We start from the raw sequence: 9,082 nt of genomic DNA on the forward strand, positions 1-9,082 counted from the left end.
CGATAATTACACAAGAGACTCTACTAAAGACACTAAGCACAAACATCCGCCCTAAAATCCACCTAATCCTACCTCCATCAAATACTTTTGGTGTTTGTGTTGCTTTGGAGCAGCATACTGAGCAGGTGTTTCTCATCTGACTTACAGTAATTAAGATAACACTTTTAGCATGGGAAAGACATGCAAATGGGAGAAAAATCTAATAACAAGGATAAATAAAGGGGTATGGCAAGGAGGTCACAGAATCATTTGTAACAGTGGTTTAATGCTTGTAGGAAATATTATCAACTGCTACAGCATACCATAAACTCAATGACTACTGCTATAGCCCTTGAGTTTACAGTATTGCTTTGGAGAATATTGACTCAAATGGCACTTGAAACCTGTAATACCTCCTAGAAAACATCAGTAGATTGGCACTTTTAGCTTTTTTATTCCTAATTAGACATATCCAGAAAAGACATTAACGTCATTTTGCTCACATAATCATAGATGCCAGGAAGACTTCACATGTAGCCCAGAACTGGTAGGTGTTGAGCAGTTCCTCAAACACTACACTTCCAAAAGTTAATTTAAAAATAGCTCTAAAAGCAATAATCTTGCCTCTCCTGAGCTATTGCATAACATACATGCCCCCTACTATGCTGTCTTCCAACATCCATTAGAGCAGATTTTAGAACCTGTTATGCTAAAGGCTATACTCAGAATGATGAAATGGAGGTTTGCTGATTACTTGATACCTTCACAACAGAGGAAAGCTCTGAACACCAAATACACCATTTGTGTTAAAGACTGCTTTTGTTAGAACAGAGTTAGTTTGTAATCAAATAGCCACAACCAGAAACCATAACAGCAACTTAATCCTGCTTTAGAAACACGATGTAGGAAGGTTCCACTGGTACAGAATGAAGTCCAATTCACAGACTCTCTGTGTGTGTATGGATGCAAACATCCTCACTATTAGCTTATATTACTATGTTCATTGACACTTGCTGATGCTCTCATTTATCTTGCCAATGCAAACACATTACTTGGTCAGGTCCTTCTGAGGCCCCTTCCAACCCCAGCTACTCTGAGAGTCCTTACTCTAACATTTAATACAACCTCAAGAAAAAACTCCGTGCCTTGAACGTATCATGGCTGATCAACCCAATGATGACATGGCACCTGAATCCCAAAAACAGTTTGTTCATTAGCCTTAAGATATATGTGGTAAAATATTTTTTTTTCCCAATTTCTGTCCTGGGGAAGATAAACCATCTCTGGGACTGTGAATCTGGCTACTCCAGAAGGATAAAGGAAAGCAGGTTTACCAGACTTCATTGGGAGCTCACCTTTCAACAATTTGACAGTTAACTAGATCTCAAAACTGTGAGTGTCTGTCTGTTGCTTTATGTGCTTATTTAGGATTTGAATAAACTCCCTGATTGCCCTAACTAACATCTAATATAATATTTGACAGATTTAGTTCAGCTGAATGCAGAGAATCCACAGACATATTACATCCCAACTAGATGCTGCTGTTATTAAACACAGGCCAGGACTTCTGTCCTGACATTCTCCTTTCTCCCTTTCATTCACCATTCAAATGCTCAGAGAACTGCTGGATGCCCTGTGCTAAAGCCACATCATCTGACACCTATTAATAAATACATAGCTGCTCCTCACCCCACTTCCCCAAGGGTATTTCCATCCTGCTACCACATCTTTTGCCCCATTCAGACCAAAACTTCACATTCAGCAAAAGGAAGACCAACTGTATTTCCCTATACCTTTTTTCTTCCTAAAATTAAGCTTACACTATGCTTATGAGATAGAATTATCAACATTAACTCTATAGTCATTAACATTGCTACAGTCAACCAGAAGCACCGCACTTGCTTTTTCCCTCTCTTCCTTTCAGAGACCTGGCATAGCAATTGGACAGATTAATATGATGGGAAAAGCATTACAACAGAGATGTGATGACAAAAAGCCTGGCACAATAAGAACGTACTATAAAGGAAGGGAAGGTGATTGCTCACCTGTACCAGAAGATTCTAGGTTCACATGAGAAAGCTTCACCAAGGAGGGATCTCCAGAAAGAGAACCTTCCCCAGTGGCAGTCAGCCCTTAAATAGGGTCTAAGAGAGGTGCAGCCAGGCTCCAGCCCTTCTGGTCACACAGCTGAATTGCTTTCACCTGTGCTCCCAGGGCTGACCAGGTCCTTTCCCCAGCTGCTCAATCAGTGGTTCAGACTCAGCAGTTACCATCCACCTGGGCAAGCACCTCTGATGCAAACAAAGAAAACACAGAATGTAGCTTCTGCTGAAGCCAATGATTTTAAAGGTTGTTTTTCTAAATGTCCAGAGATAGTAAGAATTCAGGACTCATCATGCGAGAGCACCAAAGAAGAGAGAATGAGGCCAAAGTGAATTCTGTTCAAAATCCAAACAAATATTCAAATATTTTGGTAAATACTTGCCAGAATCTCTACAGTCCAGTTCATATCTACATTTGACTTGTGACCCTCTCATACGGCCAAATGAATGAGAGACTCCTGCTGTCCTCAGCACTGTCCAGAAAGGCAACTTCTCAATACAGAGTTTGGAAGCTGGATGAACCTGCTTTGGCAGGGGGGTTGGACTCAGTGATCTCTAGAGGTCCCTTCCAACCCCTACAATTCTGTGATTCTGTGAAAAAAAAAAAAAGAAAAAAAAAAGTTAATAGTTGCCAGCTATTAAAATGGACTTGTTTATATTTGCTATGGAGTTTCTCCTCCTCTGGGCAACTTTGGCCCTAGCAAAGGTGATCAGTGGTAGGCAGTGCAGAGTTCTGGGATGTCCTACTTGCACCAGACATGCTCCTGTCTGTGAGGGGACAGCTGCTTTGTCACTGTGAGCTGATCTTGCTTGACATGAAGCAGTCAAGACACCTAAAACCCCTTCCCCACAGGTCATCGCCATCTCCATCCACTTACAAAACACTGCAATAATACCATTGGTAAAGAATAAGCAAAAGCAATACATATAAAGAGAGCATGAGTTATACTCTAATAAACTATTTATGGCATTGTAAAGGTGTAGTGGCCCAGAGTGACAGGAGATATCCTTTCCCCTTCTGCTTTAAAACATTCTGCCTCCAGTTCTCCTTATTCTCATAGCAGTAATTGTCTTAAAATAATTATGTGGTTCTGTAGTAGTTCAAGCAAGGACAATTCCTTCAAGCTGAAAGTCTGCTTTATATCCTTAACCATTTACACTGCTTTGCAATCACAGTCAGCTGGTTAGGACCACCTGATCTCAGTTTTCATGCCACGTTATCAAAAACCAAAATAAAACAAAAGACCTGTCAGCAGCATTAAGATTGCAGTCATGGCTAAATGCCTTTTGATGCCTTTTTAAACTTCCAAAGCACTCAGTAGATTTGCTGCATTGCTGCTGGTAGGGCTGAGCCCTCCTCCAGAAGCAGGGACTGCCTCCTTTCTGACCCATGAGGCTGCTGATATTCTCGCTGTGTGATGAGCTAAGTTTGTATCTTTGTATCTGTAATTTTGGAAAATGCCATACACGTCCCAACAGCTTGCTTGTTGTAACCTAAAAGCAAACATCCAAATTGAAGAATTTATCCAAAAGCTGCTCCGATGCATTTGCATTAATTTAAGGATATTCTTTTTTCCCACATGTCCCTCCTACAGCATCAGTGTTGAAACTACATTTTTCATAAATTTGTTCTCCTCTTTATCTGAACCAAAATGTTCTGATCAAATTGAAGAGCCAGTGTTTCCAACTATAAACAAGATGCTGCTATGCGGCATGTAAATATTCACTCTCCTGGGCAATGGCAATGCCTCCAGGCATTTAATTCCATCCTTATCAATTTGTTCTTGAGGTGGAAGGAATTTTATCTAGCAGAAATTGAACAGGGAACTGGTTCTGAAAACTTACAGCATTTTGCCAGTTGAACTCATAGCAGGAATATCACTGTGAATATACAGGATTTGAAACCGTTTGGATAACTGACCTAGTGTAAATAAAACACAGCACAAATTGTCTAGGAAGTTCATGAATGTTTATATTAATTTAATTAGATCTCAGTTTTAGGGCGAAACTAAGAGCCAGACAAGATAAAGGATAAATACAACTCCTCCAATTAACAAGTTATCCATAATCTTTTTTTTACATCATACCTTCTAGTAAGTCTCATTAGAGGTGCTGAGAAGAAATTAACTACTTTACTAAAGTCATTATTCAGAGCTGGCAGTAACGATGTTTTGGCACATGTTCATGAGCACCCTTTGTGGAGCTTAGGAAAAGATACAGCCTTTTATTTGTGCTCTCTGGCTATCTGCAAATCTAAGTGACAGATGTGACAGCAGCATACGATAATGGTCAAAGAAGGCTGAACCCAAGTGGGTGCTTTGCATTGCCTGCCAAAATGCAGCAGCCTTGAAACGTTCCTGTAGGAAGAGGAAGATTTAGAAGTGTCTCTCTGATTCCTGCTGTTCCAGCTGTGTCTCAGACTTATGGCTTCAAACTACAATCCAGCTGCTGGTGTTTTCATTCCAATTAAGTTTTGAGTGTTTTTTAAACAAAATATTTTCGTAGAGTGACTATTAAGAGATTTCATCATGGTTTGATTTCAAGCAGCAAATGTGTACTGAATCACCAAGGCTGAATCTGAGAGATGAAGAAACGTGTGTTTGGAGATTATAAAAATGCTAAAGGCTTTAACTTGGCAAGCAGAATCCAGAGAGCTAAATTTGACTCAAGGGATGCCAAAGTATTGAGGGCTGTGATAAACAGTAACCCAGACCTCCTCTGTAAGCTGTCCATTAATATGGGACCTGAGGGACGCATTATAAAATTAATAATTGGCAAAATCAAAACACATCCAAAATCTAGAGTGCAGTGTCCAGGTTATACAGTCAGTGCAGTAGCTGTCTCTAGGAGATCATATTGCAGAAGCTCTGGAAGGTGGTTATTTGTTCTAAAGCAAAATTGAGATTCATTTTTAAGGAGGTCAAGTGGCAGCCAAAGCAGCCAGGATGAAAGCTGCTTGCTCCTGCAGCCAGCAGTGTTGACGTGGATCAGGTACACGTGATCTGCAGAGCTTCAGCAAAGATGGGGGGCCCTTCTGGGGAAGAAAGCAAACGGGGAAGAATGCACTTTTACCCCATATGCTGCTGCTTCTTCTGATAGTGCTGTTGTAGGAAGAGCAGCCTGGAGAGCAGAGAAGGTGACTCTCATACAGCATTCTTCTCAGGGACTTAGTTTTGGACTTACAGTGCCTTTTCTCCAAAGCAGCCCTTCAGTGGAGAGGCAGTAGACGTGCTCACCATGTCTTCCCAGCTTCCCAGCTTCCACAAGATTCTGGGGGGAAACCAACATTTTTCTGTTAGATCTGGGAAGCAATGATCACTGCAGCAAGGCAGCTCCAATTGGTAACTGCTGACTGCCAGGCCCATGGCCACATGAGATAGGAAATAGCACACCTGCCAGAGTATCTGCCATGCAGCTGTGGTTCTGTATGGCTGGCTGGTGGTTTAGAAGAAGTAAACACATTCCTTTTATGTGAAGCTTCTCTCTAGCAAATTATTGTAATGAAATGGCCAAGTACATGGACAATAAGTACACAGTAGTAGTCCCCTTCAGATTGCAGAATCACAGAATCACCAAGGTTGGAAAAGGCCTTCAAGATCATCCAGTCCAACCATCCACCTGTCACCAACAGTACTCGCTAAACCATGTCCCTCAACACAAAATCCAACTGATGGCCTCAGCATTCAAAATGCTGGCACTTACTTAGACATACACGGACAGCCCTACTTCAGCAGAAGCTTACTAGTCAGTGATGCACATTTCTCAAAATGGTATGCTAAAAACAAGCATTGCACCTTTCAATATTTGCCTCTTAAACAACAGCTCAGAGCAGCGATTTATAGAAGGAGGCAACTTCCTCACTGCACTGCTCTGACACCATGAGAAACTTAACCACAACATTAGTAGCAAAAGGATGGTTCTCAGTGGCAGCAAACGCACCAAGACTTTGCTGAGGACCCTTGTTACTACTCAAAGTTGAGCCTTAGTTGCTGGCTCCATAGTAGAGTCAAAACAGAAGTTCAGATAAAGATAGCAGTATAATTTATAATAAATTTATGACAATTATTACTGCCCTTTCATAACTATTAACCACAGAACTAGGGCACGTAGGTGCCAGGAATACCAAAAGATTTAAGTGACTTAACACATGGACAAAGCAAAAAGAGAAACCTGTGGGGTTTTTTTGCTTGTTTGTTTAACTTGTTTATCTCTTTGGAAGTTGAGTCTCATCTTTCATCATCAGAAAAATGTTGGGTTATTTCCACTGGGTTAAAATATGCCGGGACATCCTCCTCCACTGAGTGCAGGAATATACTCTTCATCCCCAAATGAGAATCAACTCAATATGTAGCCAGCATAAGGAGCACAGGCACTAATATTTCAGCATCTTTCCCTTTTGCAACTAAATGAGGAGCACATTTTAATCATACATGCTTCTAGCAGCAACAGATATAGCAACAACATTATTGCCACTGCATTTGTCAATGCGCCTAACCTCAAGGAATACCAAGCGTTTCTTTCTCAAAAGATATAAAATGGATGGAAGACGAAAACCTCAAAATGTCTGGGACTCATTACACAGCTATTGCCCTCAATTTGAGGAAAAACAATTGCATTCAGTAGTAATAATAGTTACTTATACTGCTTGCTATTTTTCTGGAAGTCAGTTGCTGGGGTATGGGTGTGCTGAGAAACAACGTGGAGAAGAAGAAACCCAAAGGTATTTAAGAAAGTGTTTACAAATTCAGCATGCAGCTTGGCTATGTTGGGATCATATCTTTGCTATGAATTAACTAAGTGGGAATGTTCCCCCCAATAGGAACATGTCATTCATGCCTGCTGCTCCACTTGGACTGAAAGTAGACATCGTGCCTGCAGAAACCAAAAAAACCCTCTGACTTCCCACTCTGTCATTCGGTGTTCCTTTTGCTCCTACTTCTGCCCCACAGGTGAAAGCAAAGCCCTAAGTCTGAAATGGCAAAGGGACTCCCAGGTCCTTACTGCTTACAAAAATGCTTTCAGAACATTTGGTGGCTTTTTTAAAGCGACTTAAAAAGAATCAGGAAAACCTTTCATCCTTTGTTTTCACTCCATGCTTGTCGAAGCCTCAGCTCGAGTGATGTTTGCAAAAGATTTCACTAGCAGTATCTGGCAACTCCAGCTGAACTGAGCGATTGCGTTTAATTGCATTTTGGTTTCATAAACTTGATGTCATAAATCTACCGACTGTCAAACAGAGGGGGTTGATTAATGGAGCAATGGCTGTCCTCAGTTGAGTTACAAAGAAATCGGAACAAACGCGCACATCTTTGAGGCCGTATGCTGTCTAACCAGCGATGTGACGTGTGCTCCAGGCCATGGGTGTGAGGGCAGGAGATGTGGGAAGCTTCAGCAGGAGCAGCAGTGGAGCCAGGCCATGGAAAGCAGCTCTCACTTCTCGTCTGCCAGCAACCAGGGAAAGAAGGCATAAGGAAACCCAGAGTAGATTCTGTCTTCTTGTTTATTGTCCTATCACGAAACTGCAGAGACAGCAGAAAAATAAGGATTGTAGGCTTTAGATGGGCCCAGAAAGTGATGATTTCTGCAAGTTTGGATCCAAGTTGGATCCTTCATCTTTGGGACAGTTGGGTCAGAAAGGCAGACTGGGCATGAAATTCTTGGGGTGATTTTAAGACTTGCTGGAACCACCCTGGATGTGATTGTTGTTTCCCAATTGCTGAACCAGATGAGAATCTGCAGAGTATTTGTGAACAATGAAGCAAAAAGTCAAATGAGAGGATCGAGCAAGCACTGCCAAATACTGAGGGAAAAGCTGCTTTTTACTTACATAATAAAAACATTTCTCCCTTAGAATTTCTTCTGGTTTGTAACAGTTTTATTGAATCTTCCAAAACTCTGTCATGACTACATCTATTATATGACTACTGAACATTTATATGACATTAGCCTCAGGATTTAGCAATTCGTAGGGCTGGACCTACAAGAATTCTTGTACAGATCCAATCTTTACAGATAATGAGAGATAAACATTTTATTTTTACTGAAAAATCACCCCCAAAAGGCTACTGAGCATTAACAAACCAGTGGATCATAATTCACTGACTGCTAATAAGTAGAATATTACATCTCCTCTCCTGTGAATTGTGTCTTGGATTACATCAGCTGAAGAAGCCCATCATTTGGCACAAAAGCTGTCAGGAATAAGAACTGTGGAAATTTTAAATGATAGGAAAAAGTTTACATTTAGATTTTTTTTTTTATTTATTTACAACTCCCTAGCACTATACTTGGTTTATTTCCCTAAAATCTGTGATCTGAAAAATGCAAATTCTTCTTCAAATATCTTAATGAAAGTAAATAAGAATAGCTAAGGAAGCTGGTAAGGAGAGGGAGTGTTCATGAAGGAAAATGCTTCAGAAAAGCTGGATGCAGCAGGCATGTTGCATGACGGCTGTTTTATTCCAAGCCTATTGGCAGCTCCTGAGGAGATGAGCACACACACACGTCTTCAGAAGCTGGTGGCTTCCTGGAGCTGGTGAGGAGAAAATGAGCAGTTTCCCAAGGAAACGCTTTGAATTAAGAGCCAGTACCAGCTGGGAAGGATCCTCCCCTCCAATTTATTGCTTGGATCATCACTCTCCATTCAGCTGAAGCCCTCTGTATGAATCTTCTGCACCACCAGCAGGAAGGCAGCCCCCAAAATCCTTCATCTGTGAACTAGCTGCGCATAGGTGGACCTTGCACACTGCAAGCCTTGTCCTGTCCTCTGCAAAACTGGCAGTACCCCTCTTAACTGTGGTGGGAGGAGCAGGCGGCTGTAATGGAGAAAGCTGCTACAGAAAGCTTAGATGGAACAACTTTACTAGAAGTCAATGAATGCGTTATGTGTGAAGTTCTGTCCACTGTCAAGGAGAGCAAGGAACAACAATGTGCTCATGCCACCACACTTGGTGGCTCGCCAGAAAACCCCACTGCAGGCCACAGGCCTTGGCCAGGGCTTC

This window comes from Tetrao urogallus (assembly GCF_951394365.1).
Source record: "Tetrao urogallus genome assembly, chromosome: 5".
NCBI classification, from domain to species: domain Eukaryota; kingdom Metazoa; phylum Chordata; class Aves; order Galliformes; family Phasianidae; genus Tetrao; species Tetrao urogallus.